The sequence below is a fragment of the Limulus polyphemus genome, unplaced genomic scaffold (assembly GCF_000517525.1).
Source record: "Limulus polyphemus unplaced genomic scaffold, Limulus_polyphemus-2.1.2 Scaffold2289, whole genome shotgun sequence".
In the NCBI taxonomy this organism is placed as follows: Eukaryota; Metazoa; Arthropoda; class Merostomata; order Xiphosura; family Limulidae; genus Limulus; species Limulus polyphemus.
Window position 1 is genome coordinate 21,208 of NW_013667899.1, and position 13,055 is coordinate 34,262.

At 32.8% G+C, this 13,055-nt stretch overlaps 1 protein-coding gene across 4 annotated transcripts in view; it reads left to right on the plus strand.

Annotated features, from left to right (window-relative positions):
* Positions 1-521: 521 nt before the first annotated feature.
* The window catches only part of LOC106466523 (NGFI-A-binding protein homolog), a 126,775-nt gene continuing 114,241 nt past the window's right edge, over positions 522-13,055 (plus strand). For all 4 annotated transcript variants that reach the window (XM_022394555.1, XM_022394552.1, XM_022394551.1 and 1 more), the window contains exon 1: positions 522-620. The gene's annotated coding sequence lies outside the window, so the exon portion shown is untranslated. The remainder of the gene's footprint in view (positions 621-13,055) is intronic.

Below are 13,055 nucleotides of genomic sequence, written 5' to 3' on the forward strand. Positions count from 1 at the left end.
CTTTCCTCTAGTCTTACACTGCTAAATTAGGAACGGCTAGCGCAGATAGCCCTCGTGTAGCTTTGCGCGACATTCAAAACGAACAAACACCAGCTACCGGAGAAAAACTAACTTGCTAAACTAACCAGTTCTTTTGAGTGATAATAAAGTTAATTCAAATACAATGATAATGATGAGAATAAGTAAATAATCAGTGTTAGAAATCAAATAGATAACATTATGTTATCAATTCTTACCCTACGAATTTGATTTGTAAATGACTTAAACAGTTGCTGCTCATGAAAACTGATGACTGTCGTATCTCAGCCGGCCTGATGAGTTCTGGTATTGGGTGAAAGGCCTCATCGGCAGTGAATATGGCAGATATAGTGTAGTTGACCTATTATAACACACACTTCTTTGTTTTCACTGATAATTTCTTAGAATTGTATGTTTATTCCTTTTCATGTGAGAAATAATTTGTTTTTAACACTTTTTGATCAGAACTTAATTTAACTTTCTTTTATTATTCTTTTCAGTTGCAGTGACATCTCAACCCACAAATGAATCAGAACTACAGTTGTTCAGAGTCCTTCAGAGAGCCAATCTTCTGTCTTACTATGACACATTTATATGTCAAGGTAAGTAAACACAGTAACTTGTAACCTGGTATTAGATGAACGTTTTGTACAAACAGTCAGTACTGGTGAAAGCTGAAAACATGGAGCCGAAAGGTTGACCCTAGTCGCCCTCCTTTATGTGCGCCGTTGAGACAGCGGTTAGTTTATGGGCTTACAACTCTAAAATCCGAGGTTCGATTCGGTGGATACAGCAGATAGCCCAATCTGTCTTTTCTCTACAACAAAAAATCAAACCTTTCTTTACAATGGTTAAAGCAAAAAATAATCTTTAAACATTTTCATCCATTGAAAAAATAATACTTTCACATGGTTAGATGCCTATTTTTCCTTTTTTTTTTAAAGTCACGATCAAGGTTCTGTCTTATTACATTTAATACTTACATCATGTTATTAAATGTATATATATATATGAGCTCACAAGTGTATCTTAACCCACAGGCTTAACAAACCTCTATACGTTGTTAAATGGGAAATTTAGTCATCAGACTCGTGCAGTGTTTTAATCTTAAACGCAACATATTAAATGTATTTTTCACTAGCGACGATATGACACTAAGGGGAGCATTATGAAGAATCCGTTAAAATTTTATTACCAAGGTTGGTACCCAGTGCCTTTTAGTGTCTTAATATTAAGGTTACTAGAAGCTGATACTTCGACATCTATATCACGATGTATATTCTGTTAACATTTTGAAATTAATGTCGTTAAATAGATTTTTATTAATATTTTGACAATTAAATTACTGGGAAGGTTTTGATAATATCTTGACATAAATTAATAAATAAATGTTATGAATATATTTATGTCTCCGCAGAGACGTACTGGTTTTTCTATTGTTTCTTCTTTATTGATTTAGGACCTTTTAAATATTTTATGGGGTAAAAAATCAAACATGCCAAAAATGTTTATTTTGGGCTCTGTGAGGTTATATTTACAGCAATCAACATAAAAATTGTCACAAATATAAATTTTCATGCGCCCAAAAAAGTTGTATTTGCTTATGTTGAATCTTTTTAGGAGGAGAGGCCAGACCTAAATATTGAAGGTTTGGGTTAATTCTGCGACCATATTTTCACCAATTTACATAGGATTTAGTACAAAGATTGACAAACAAAAATGGTGGATTTGCCCATTTTCAGTAATTATAAAGGTCAAGATGCCACAAAAAGTTTTTTTTTTTCAATTACCCGCCGTATTTCGTCCAATTTACATGTGATTTGATACAAGGATACTTGTTTACAAGTCCCATACATATACATAAAAAAATGTGGAATATGGCCATTTTGGATCATTTTGGCGGGTCAAAAGTTTAAACAAACCCACAAGTTTTAGGAGGTTTTGGTCAATTCCTTAGCATTGCTTCGACCAATTTACATGGAATTTGGTACAAAAATATTCTTTACAGATCCCAAACAGAGATATAGACAATTCTGGAATTTTTGCTCATTTTTTCAGCGAGTATAATTTGGGCTTTTCGTGAACTATTTATGTGTATTTCAACCAACTTACCTGGGATTTGGTACAAAGATACCTTTTTACAGGTTCCAAGAAGTGATATAAGCAGTTTTCGATTTATAAATATACAAGGCCAGGTGGTTAGGGCGCTTGACTCGCAATCTGTGGGTCGCGGGTTCGAGTCCCCGTCACACCAAACATGCTCGCCCTTTCAGCCGAGGGGGCGTTATAATGTGACGGTCAATCCCACTATTCGTTGGTAAAAGAGTAGCCCAAGAGTTGGCGGTGGGTGGTGATGACTAGCTGCCCTCCCTCTAGTTTTACACTGCTAAATTAGGGACTGCTAGCGCAGATAGCCCTCGTTTAACTTTGCGCGAAATTCAAAACAAACAATCAATAAATATGCACTACCGGCACTTCTGTTTAAAATTATAATAAATAATTAAAATAAATAATTAATTTGTTATGCCGCCACACAAAGAATCGTTTCATATAAAAATCCAAAAAATATCAGCTTTTTATACATATGTTTACAGAGCTTTAGAAATATGTTCAAGACAGGAAGATTTAAATAACGAATTGTTATTAATTAAGTATATAGCTATTGAAAGATAAATAAGATAAAAGATATGATAGGAAATACTAAAGATAAAATAGAGTTAATAGTTAAAATGGGTATTTACAAAATAGAATGTGAATGTAGTAGAATTTATATTGGTCAGACTAAAAGAAATTTAAAATACAGATTGCAAGAACACAAAAGTTACATAAGAAATAATAAAATAGAAATTTCAGCTATAGCCGAACATGTAAAAACTACCCAACATACAATATTATGGGAAAATAGTTTAGCTCAGCCTCGAAGTTTTATATCATTAAATATTACAGAAACATTAGAAATAATGAAATACACACACAAAAAACAACAAATATTAAATAGAGACGAAGGACCAGCAAGTCAATACGTTGATAAATAGCGAGATTTGTTTTTATTACACTAAGGAAATATGTAAATAACAATGAAGTAATGCGACAAGGGGAAAGTATAAAAGTCTTATAAGTTACTCCTGAGGATGACGTAGATCACGTCGAAATATGTACGTGAAGAGTGATATTTCTATTTGAAAGTGGAAGCCGTATGGTTTCAATAAAGGTTTTATTGTGTAAATACAAAAAGTTGTTTTTAATTATTTAATAGTTTTAAATTTTTCTGTTGTCAAAATTGGCCATGTTGCATTCGCCCGCGAATGTTGGCCTCTTTAATTACATGAAGGATACTAGACAATGTATCGATGTAACTAGGCATGTTCTTTTAATAAGTTCAAAGTGACATTACTAGTTAGGTTATATTAGTATATTGATATCTAGATAACAAAGCAGATTTTGCTATTACTTTGACATTAAGATTACTAAATAGGTCCTGCTAATATTTTGATATTAAGATTGCTAAGTAGGTCCTGCTAATATTTTGATATTAAGATTGCTAAATAGGTCCTGCTAAAATCTTGATATTAAGATTGCTAAGTAGGTCCTGCTAATATTTTGACATTAAGATTACTAAATAGGTCCTGCTAATATTTTGATATTAAGATTGCTAAGTAGGTCCTGCTAATATTTTGACATTAAAATTTCTAAACAGATTCTGCTAATATAATGACATTAAGATTGCTAAATAGGTCCTGCTAATATCTTAACATTAAGATTTCGAAGTAGTTTCTCCAAATAGTTTTGACATAATGATTATTATGCAGTTCCTCTTTACGTCACGATTACTAAAAACATGCTATCTATATCGAGTTTACTAGATAAATTGTATTAGTTTCTTAACATAAAGATTAGGAGGAGGGTCTCTTCTTCCTAACATATTGATATCAAGATTATTAGGCAAATTAATGTCTTTCAAAACATTATTATTAAGCAGATTATGTTAATTCTTTGACATCAAGTTTCTAAGGAAAAACCTCTTGATATCAATATTTCTAGACAAATTCTGCAAAAATCACGACATCAATGTACCTAGAACAATTCAGTTAAAATATATAGAGCACGGTTTGACTATATGGTATTACTCTGGATTTTGGAGCTAGCGATCCAGGTTCGAACCCGTGTGATACAACAAAATATTCCTCGTATTTTAAGCTGTGGGTGCATTATAAGAACAACAATCAATCCTTTAGAATAGGTGGTGGTTGGTATGGTACTGCTGACCACCATCATTCTCTCTGGTCAGTAGTTCAAAATAACGGATGACAACAATTAGTCTTAGTAGCTTTTCCATAAATACCATTATAAATAACAGTGTGTCTTTATATGTGTACACATCATCATTAAGGTTATTAGCAAATTATTTAAATATTTTCATATTTTGATGTCAAGCATCTTAAGAAAATTTTTCTAATACCTTGACATAAAGGTTATTAATTAGATTCTGCTAATTCCTTAATATCAAGGTTACTAACTAGATTCTGCTAATAGCTTGATATCAAAGTTACTAACTAGATTCAGCTAATTCCTTAATATCAAGGCTACTAACTACATTCTGCTAATAGCTTGACATCAAAGTTACTAACTAGATTCTGCTAATTCCTTAATATCAAGGTTACTAACTAGATTCTGCTAATTCCTTAATATCAAGGCTACTAACTAGATTCTGCTAATAGCTTGACATCAAAGTTACTAACTAGATTCTGCTAATTCCTTAATATCAAGGCTAATAACTAGGTTCTGCTAATAGCTTGACATCAAAGCTACTAACTAGATTCTGCTAATTCCTTAATATCAAAGCTACTAACTAGATTCTGCCAATAGCTTGACATCAAAGTTGCTAACTAGATTCTACTAATTCCTTAATATCAAGGTTAATAACAAGATTATTCTAATAGCTTGATATCAAGGTTACTAACTAGATTCTGCTAACTCCTTGACATCAAGGTTACTAACCAGATTCTTATAATTCCTTGACATACAGGATACTATCTAGATTCTTCTAATAGCTTGACATCAAGGTTACTAACTAGAATCTTCTAATAGCTTGACATACAGGTTACTTTCTAGATTCTGTTAATAGCTTGATATCAAGGTTACTAACTAATTCCTTGACATCGGGGTTACTAACTAGATTCTCCTAATAGCTTGACATCAAGGTTACTATCAAGTTTCCTTTAATAATTTGACATCAAGGTTAGTAACTAGATTCTTCTAATAGCTTGTCATCAAGGTTACTAACTAGAGTTCTCTAATAGCTTGACGTCAAGGTTACTATCAAGTTTATTTTAATAACTTGACATCAAGGTTAGTAACTAGATTCTTCTAATAGCTTGTCATCAAGGTTTCTAACTAGATTCTGCCAATAGCTTGTCATCATGGTTACTTACTAGATTCTGCTAATAGCTTGACTTCATGGTTACTATCTAGGTATTTCTAATAACTTGACATCAAGATTAGTAACTAGATTCTTCTAATAGCTTGTCATCAAGGTCACTAACTAGATTTTGCCAATAGCTTGTCATCAAGGTTACTAACTAGATTCTGCCAATAGCTTGACTTCATGGTTACTTACTAGATTCTGCTAATAGCTGGACTTCATGGTTACTATCTAGGTATTTCTAATAACTTGACATCAAGATTAGTAACTAGATTCTTCTAATAGCTTGTCATCAAGGTCACTAACTAGATTTTGCCAATAGCTTGTCATCAAGGTTACTAACTAGATTCTGCCAATAGCTTGACTTCATGGTTACTATCTAGGTATTTCTAATAACTTGACATCAATATTATTAACTAGATGCTTCTAATAACTTGACGTCAAGGTTACTAATTAAATTTTGCTAGTAGCTTGACATCAAGATTTGTACACACAGTCTTCTGATATCATGATATTAAGATTACTATGTAGATTATGTTAATAGATTGACATCATTTACTAATATCCTGTAATGTCCATATGTTTCTCTATACCATAAACCTTCAAACGAATGAGGGGTAGATTTTGGGCACATATTTTGAAAAGCTGTTGAAAATTTAATGGACATGATAAAAACTAAGGGAAGAAGATTATTAAAAATTGTTAATTTACAAATGGGGAATAGGAATCTTCACAAAAAATACAGAAACAAGATATGTAGCTTGAAGTAAAAAAGCAATGACAAAAAATAAACAAACAAGCTTAAGTTTTGAACTAATAGTTTCGTTTTTGAGTTTACTTACTTGTTAAGTATATTATATTACAAGTTAGAGCTTTTACAGTAAGTAAAATTTGTTTTTTAGAACAAATACGGCGGATCACTGTTGCGAACGTTCTCAAGAATACAAGTTTTAACGGTAAAGAACATTTTAGTATTCAAATCAATATTCAATAATCTAACAATGTATTTGTATTCTAGAATTGATAGTGGTTAATTATTCATGTACATATCAATTCGCGTGAATTGACAGATTATTTATTTATGACTAAAAAGAAAAAACATAAATAAATAAATAGAATATAAAATACATATAGAGATGTACCTGTGTATTTGCTAATTGTGGGATTGTTTGATTTTATTAATAAAGTTTCTCTGATTCTTCTTCTGTTAATGCCAGGCTCATGTTTTAGTACTGTGGCATTCTGTTCAGAAAATCTGTGTTTGTTTTTACTCATATGTTGATGGACTTGGGAAAGGGTTTTTTGGTGTTCTTTAAATTCTGATCTTCAAGTTACGTCCTGTTTCATCTATGTAAAAGGCTGGGCAACTGTTATACTTTATTTTATAAATGTTTCTTGGTGGGGTGGGATCGTTGTATAATTTTTTTAACATGGCCAGGTGGTTAGGGAGCTCGACTCGCAATCTGCGGGTCGCGGGCTCGAATCCTCATCCCACCAAACATTCTCGCCCTTTCAGCCGTGGAGGCGTTATAACGTGACGGTAAATCCCACTATTATTTGGTAAAAGAGTAGCCCAAGAGTTGGTGGCTGGTGGTGATGATTAGTTACCTTCCCTCTAGTCTTGCACTGCTAAATTAGGGACGGCTAACGCTGATAGCCCTAGTGTAGTTTTGCGCGAAATTCAAAACAAAGAAACAATTTTCATTCCAGGGTTGAAAACGGACCTAGGAGTTACGTTAAGATTATATTCACCAAATCTCTGATAGAGGTATTTTAATATTTTCCATATATGGGATAGTGCAAGTGATTGGGTTACCTTTGTTTTGTGGAGAGTTTGAGTTTGTTTGTTTGTTAAACGCCTCCTCTGTGTGTGTTGTTTTTTTTTAATTTGTAATATTTTCTGTAACTACTTTAGTAGGGAACTGATTAACATTAATAAAACATTAAATGCACAATTTATTTATCGATGTTTTCTGTGGCGCCTATAGTGTATGCTAAATTTAGTAGGCTTTTTAGAAAACTAGTTTATGTACTTTCCGCTGAATGTGTTTTTTCTATGAATTTTAATTGCGAAACATTGGGGGGTTTCTGTGATGTTAACGTTTAAAACATTTATCGTGTAGTTGCTTTATTTTTCACTGTGAATTGTATGTCTTTATATAGGTTGTTTATGTTTGCATGTCTTTATGTAGGTTGTTTGTGTTTGTATGTCTTTATGTAGGTTGTTTGTGTGTTGGAGAAATTTTGTTTGTTCAGCTTGACAAGTAAAGTCGAAAAAACGTCATCTACATATGTAAGCCAAAATGCATACTTATATATGGAAGTAACCATGGCATGCTCTTCTACGTGATGTAAGAAAAGTGGCCAAAGTACCTGATAATAGATTCCCCATGGCAAGTCTGTGTAACTGAATGAAGTATGAATCTTTGCATTGAAAGCAAATTTATGTGGTTGGTTGTAACAGTTCGATGAGGTGTTCCTGTTTTATGTTGATTCTCTTGTGAAATAACTTCTGTAGTAAGTTGTATTGCCTCATGAAAAGAGGTTTGAGGGAAGAGGTTTACGACATCAAAGCTTGACATAATGACGTTACTGTCTAAACTATTTAAGTGTTGTAGAAGGGTTGAAGTGTTTTTAATTGGGTGTTTATTTTGGAAACATACGGTTCTAAAATCTAGATAAAGTATTTACCCAGGTTGTAGTTTAAAAGAGTTATAAGACATAACTGGGCGTAAGGTTATGGGGAGTTTATGGACTTTTGGTAAACCTTAGATTTTTGGTGTTCTAGGTTGGTTTGTACACAAAAAAGTTATAAAGTTTAAAGGTAATTGTTTTTTCTTTTGATAATATTTTGAATAGTTTGTTCAATTGTTTATTTTATGTTGGGTTAAATCAATATTTGACTGAGTAAACTTGGACGTACAATCCAATATATTTACCATTAAGGAACCCTACTGTTTGGTTGTTAAAATCACGACCGAGTTTCCTTTATCGGCTCTTTGAATGACAATGTCTTCATTGTTCCTAAGATATTTTAGGCCTTTCCTTTCTGCTAATGTGAAATTTTGTTTTATAGGCTTCTTTTTTGTTTAGTTTTTCATTAAATTTATCGAGGAAATTTTTTAATGAACCTGCTTTTGGTTTGGTAGAGAACATGCTCATTAAACTGTTCTTCTTCTTTGGAATGTTGAATATTTCTGACGATTCTTCCTCGTTCTGAGCTGAATTTGACCCGGATTCTTCTTGTGGTCTTTGACTTGAGATTAGTTGCTATTGATTGGATTTGCGATTTGATTATGTTATTACTTTCCTGCAGAAGTCTTCAGGGCTAGTTTTTAAACCGACCAATTGGATGGTGAGAGGAGTTACTGCGTAGTTAAGACCTTTATTTAAAGTTGTGGTTTGAGATTCACCGAGTTGCAAGTCGCAAGGTTGATTATATATATTGTTCTTGAGGGTGTAGGGTTCTGTTAATCTGATGGGTGGAGTTTTTCTAGCTTAATTTCGTTTGATATTTAACCCTTTAAAGTAGGTGCTTTTTTGTATTAATGATGAAAATAAGTTGTAATCTTCAGGGGTAGTCAAATGTGCGAGATTGCTTCGTAGATTAAGTTAATTTTTACGGAGAAATGTCAGTTCTCCGTGTTTTTCCTTTATAGTTTGTTTTAAAAGTTCTATTTGAACTTTTTATTTGATACTTTTGATTTTTAGGTTGGGCTGAAGGTTCACTTTTATTTTTAGGGAGTTTGGTGTGAATTTTTCTATTTTGCAATTTTTCAGAAATGTTAAACTTAAAATTACATTCTTCAATACTCTATGATTATCTTCAAAAAACAATATCAGTGCATTACTAATTACGTAGCACAAGATCCAAGTTTAAGAGCAAAATAATGTCTTAGCACCAGGACAGGTTTATGAGTTTACTAGTATCTCAGCATCAGGACAGGTTTAAAGCTTACTAGTGTTTTAGCATCAATACCTGAGCATCTTTTTCTGGACTAAGAGCCTAAAATCAGGCTTATTAGGCTGTATTTAAAATGTTTACTATTCTCTCTCAAAAGTCTCAAGGCCCGGTTCGAATCCCCGTCCCACCAAACATGCTCGCCTTTTCAGCCGGAGGGGCGTTATTACGTGACGATCAATCCCACTATTCGTTGGTAAAAGAGTACCCTAAGAGTTGGCGGTGGGTGGTGATGACGAGCTGCCTTCCCTGTAAATTAGGGATGGCTAACGCAAATAGCCCTCGTGTAGCTTTGCACGAAATTCAAAAACAAAGAAACAAACAAAAGTCTCAAAATTATATTTAGCATTAAGACTCTGAATATCTTAATACCAAGGTCTGTTTTGAGCACCTGATAAAGATTCTTCAATATGCTGAGTCTGTAGATATCATACTATTTCAGTTTTCTTCACAATGTACAATACGTTTTAAATCAAAGCTCGTATATTAGTGAACACAATAAGCGTTTGTTGTATCTTATGATTTCGTAATTATTCTAGTAATCATAGTATATTAACATCTATACATAAAATCTGAGAATTACTTGCAATACCTTATCATTCAGTACAGCATCTAGAACCTGAGAACGTTAGTTTCCTTTTGTAATGTTTTCGCAGCGTGGTCTTTATTTAACACTTTATTTAATATATGGGTCCAGTTTCGATTGAGAATTCACCTCTGTGCCGGTATTGAAATCCTGGTATCCCATCGTTACCACTCCACAGAATCTGTCAACTCGTTGATATCTCCAGTATTTGTGTATGCATTACGGTATAATGAAGAGTAATTAAACAGGCAGTAAGTTTTAACTACTGTTTCAAGTTTTGTTCATATTCTCTAGAAAACTTTTTATGATCTTAGGCATGGGTTTGTTTTTGAATTTCGCGCAAAGCTACACGAAAAGCTATCTGCGCTAGCCGTCCCTAATTTAGCAGTGTAAGACTAGAGGGAAGGCAGCTAGTCATCACCACCCACCGCCAACTCTTGGGCTACTCTTTTACCTACAAATAGTGGGATTGACCGTCACATTATAACGCACCAACGGCTAAAAGGGCGAGCATGTTTGATGGGAGGTGGATTCGAACCCGCGACCCTCAGATTGCGAGTCGAGCGCCGTAACCACCTGGCCATGCCGGGCCCTTAGGCATAGGAGAAGAAAGGTGTTAATGTGACTGTACATAAATATATTTCGTGGACGCATTTTTCGTCAGCTTCTCCGTATTAATAACTAACTGTTCGTCACACTAAATGTTCATTAAAGAGTCAATAAGAACAACTTTTGTAAAATGTAAAATAGTGTAAAAAGTTTTCACTTGCCACGTTGCCGAGTTAATTTAAAGTAAATTGTGAAATTGTGCTTGAAAAGTCTAATAACCTTAATGCTTAGTGAATGGAGTTCTTCGATAATTAGGGACTGTATTTTGAATGTTTTGGAAAGAGAAAAAGTGTCTGCGGTACATTTAGTTAAAGAACCAAAAAATCCTAATACTTAATTTTTAAATAAGTAGTAGATTTTTTAAGAACTGAACTTTCTTTTTAGGACGTAGTGTAAGACGTAACACTGGTTCAAGCAAAACGTCTCGTGTAGCATGTAACTGTGTGACAATATAAGCTTCGCTACTGGATTTATATTGATATTTCGTCTGTTTTACTTTAATCGAATTTTCATTCATATTAGAGCAATTTACATAGTAAAATTTAAAAGTTTATTGTATATTAAATTCAACTTAAGTATATATAACATTGAATTTTATGAGTTTTTTGGTGGGTTTTCTTTTAACAGAAACGCCGGCTAATTAAATTATTAAGCAGAAAAGTTTCTCATATTTTTTTAGTGTTAACGATTTTGTTACTACTGATGTTAATAAAAGTGGTTGGAAAGTTGCTCAAAGATTTTTTAGTTGTGGTTTTCTAAGTATATTACTTATAAGGCCTTACTTGTTAACGTTTTTTTTATTACAGGTATTACTTAATAAAAGAATTATAATGATATCTTTCTTTTACCATTTGTTGGCGTGATTGTTTGTTAAATTGAATGTTTGCTGTTCATTTTCTTTACCTGACCGTGCCATGTAATAAACAGGTTTGGCTGGTTAACGTTAAGGTAACTTTTCATGTACATGATAATAAACTATTATAACAGGATCATGTATTTTATAACGTTATATAAAAGTGTAGAACTATCACTTTGCTCAATATTATAAATTTAGGAAATTTATTTGCATGAAAAAAATCCGTATAGTTCTCTATTGTATTTGTCTTTTTCTGCTTAAACCTCAAAAAAAATGTTGGCATTTTCTCACTATGTATATAATATAATGCATAATAAACGTTATTGCTGAAAGAGATAGCTTTAAATATTTCTGTGCACCACTTGTAATTATATAACACACATGTTAAAACATCCTGTGTAGACCACCTCATCCATTCAAGGAACGTGTTGGCCATTATAACTTCTTTATATGGTAGCTGTAAACAATTTTAATGTATATATATTTATATATGACTATTTTTGGCCTCTGGAATTGTTCTACTTCCATCCAATTACTGAAATATGTTAGGAAATAATCATTTCTCCCATTTGTACGTTGCTGGACGTGTGGATGTTCTTTTTCCATGCTTGTCTCATTACTTCACATAATCTATTCGCTGGAGTGCGATCAGATTTGAATCATTTCCCCCATTTCTACGTTGCTGGACGTGTGGATGTTCTTTTTCCATGCTTGTCTCATTACTTCACATAATCTATTCGCTGGAGTGCGATCAGATTTGATGGAAATTTTCATTGTCAATTAGAAAAAGTAAATATGTAATGTTGGTTTAGGAAATGCAAGTTAAAGGTCAGAAGATCAACAAGCTATGATCTAAAAAAGTTGTTTAGGTATTTTCCGGCTCAGGTTTTGGTGAACTTAGGCCAAAGATGAAGAATAACTAAAAACAATAACTTGTATTAAAGCTGTTGATTATCAGAACCGAAATATCAAGTGCCAAAAATTAACAGTTGAATAGGTTTTGCGAAATGTAACACAATGTTTAAAACTTCATCTTATTTTGTTTATCAGTAATTTTTTTTAAAAGAGTTTGGTTAACTAACCTTGATCTAATTGCTTTAATAAACGACATAAAGGGTTCAATCCAGATGGACTGAAGATGACACGTGGAATGTCAAAACTAGTTTCTATTTAAATTTGGTATTGTTCCGTTAGTGTGGATTTGAATTTTATTTTCAATCAAGTAGCTTTTGTCAGTTGTGTTCAGAGCTTAAAAGTAAGTAAATATTACTTTTATCACTCAAACATAGATTTTCAACATTCTCCATTAGAAAAATATCACATATTAATGATTTCTCATCAAGATTAATTAACAGAAGTTTTAGTGATTGTAGACTGAAAATAATGGGTTCAAATTCAGTCGTTTTTTAGCCCACCGTAAAAACAAGGAAACAACATATTTCACACTACTTTGATACAATTAGACAAAGTCGACTAATATCACATCACCACATTTCTTGTTTTCTCAAGTTTGTTTGTTTGAGAGGAAATCCACATTGGGCTATCTACTGTGTCCATCGCGAGGAATCGATCTCCGGATTTTAGCGTTGTAAGTCCGTAAGCT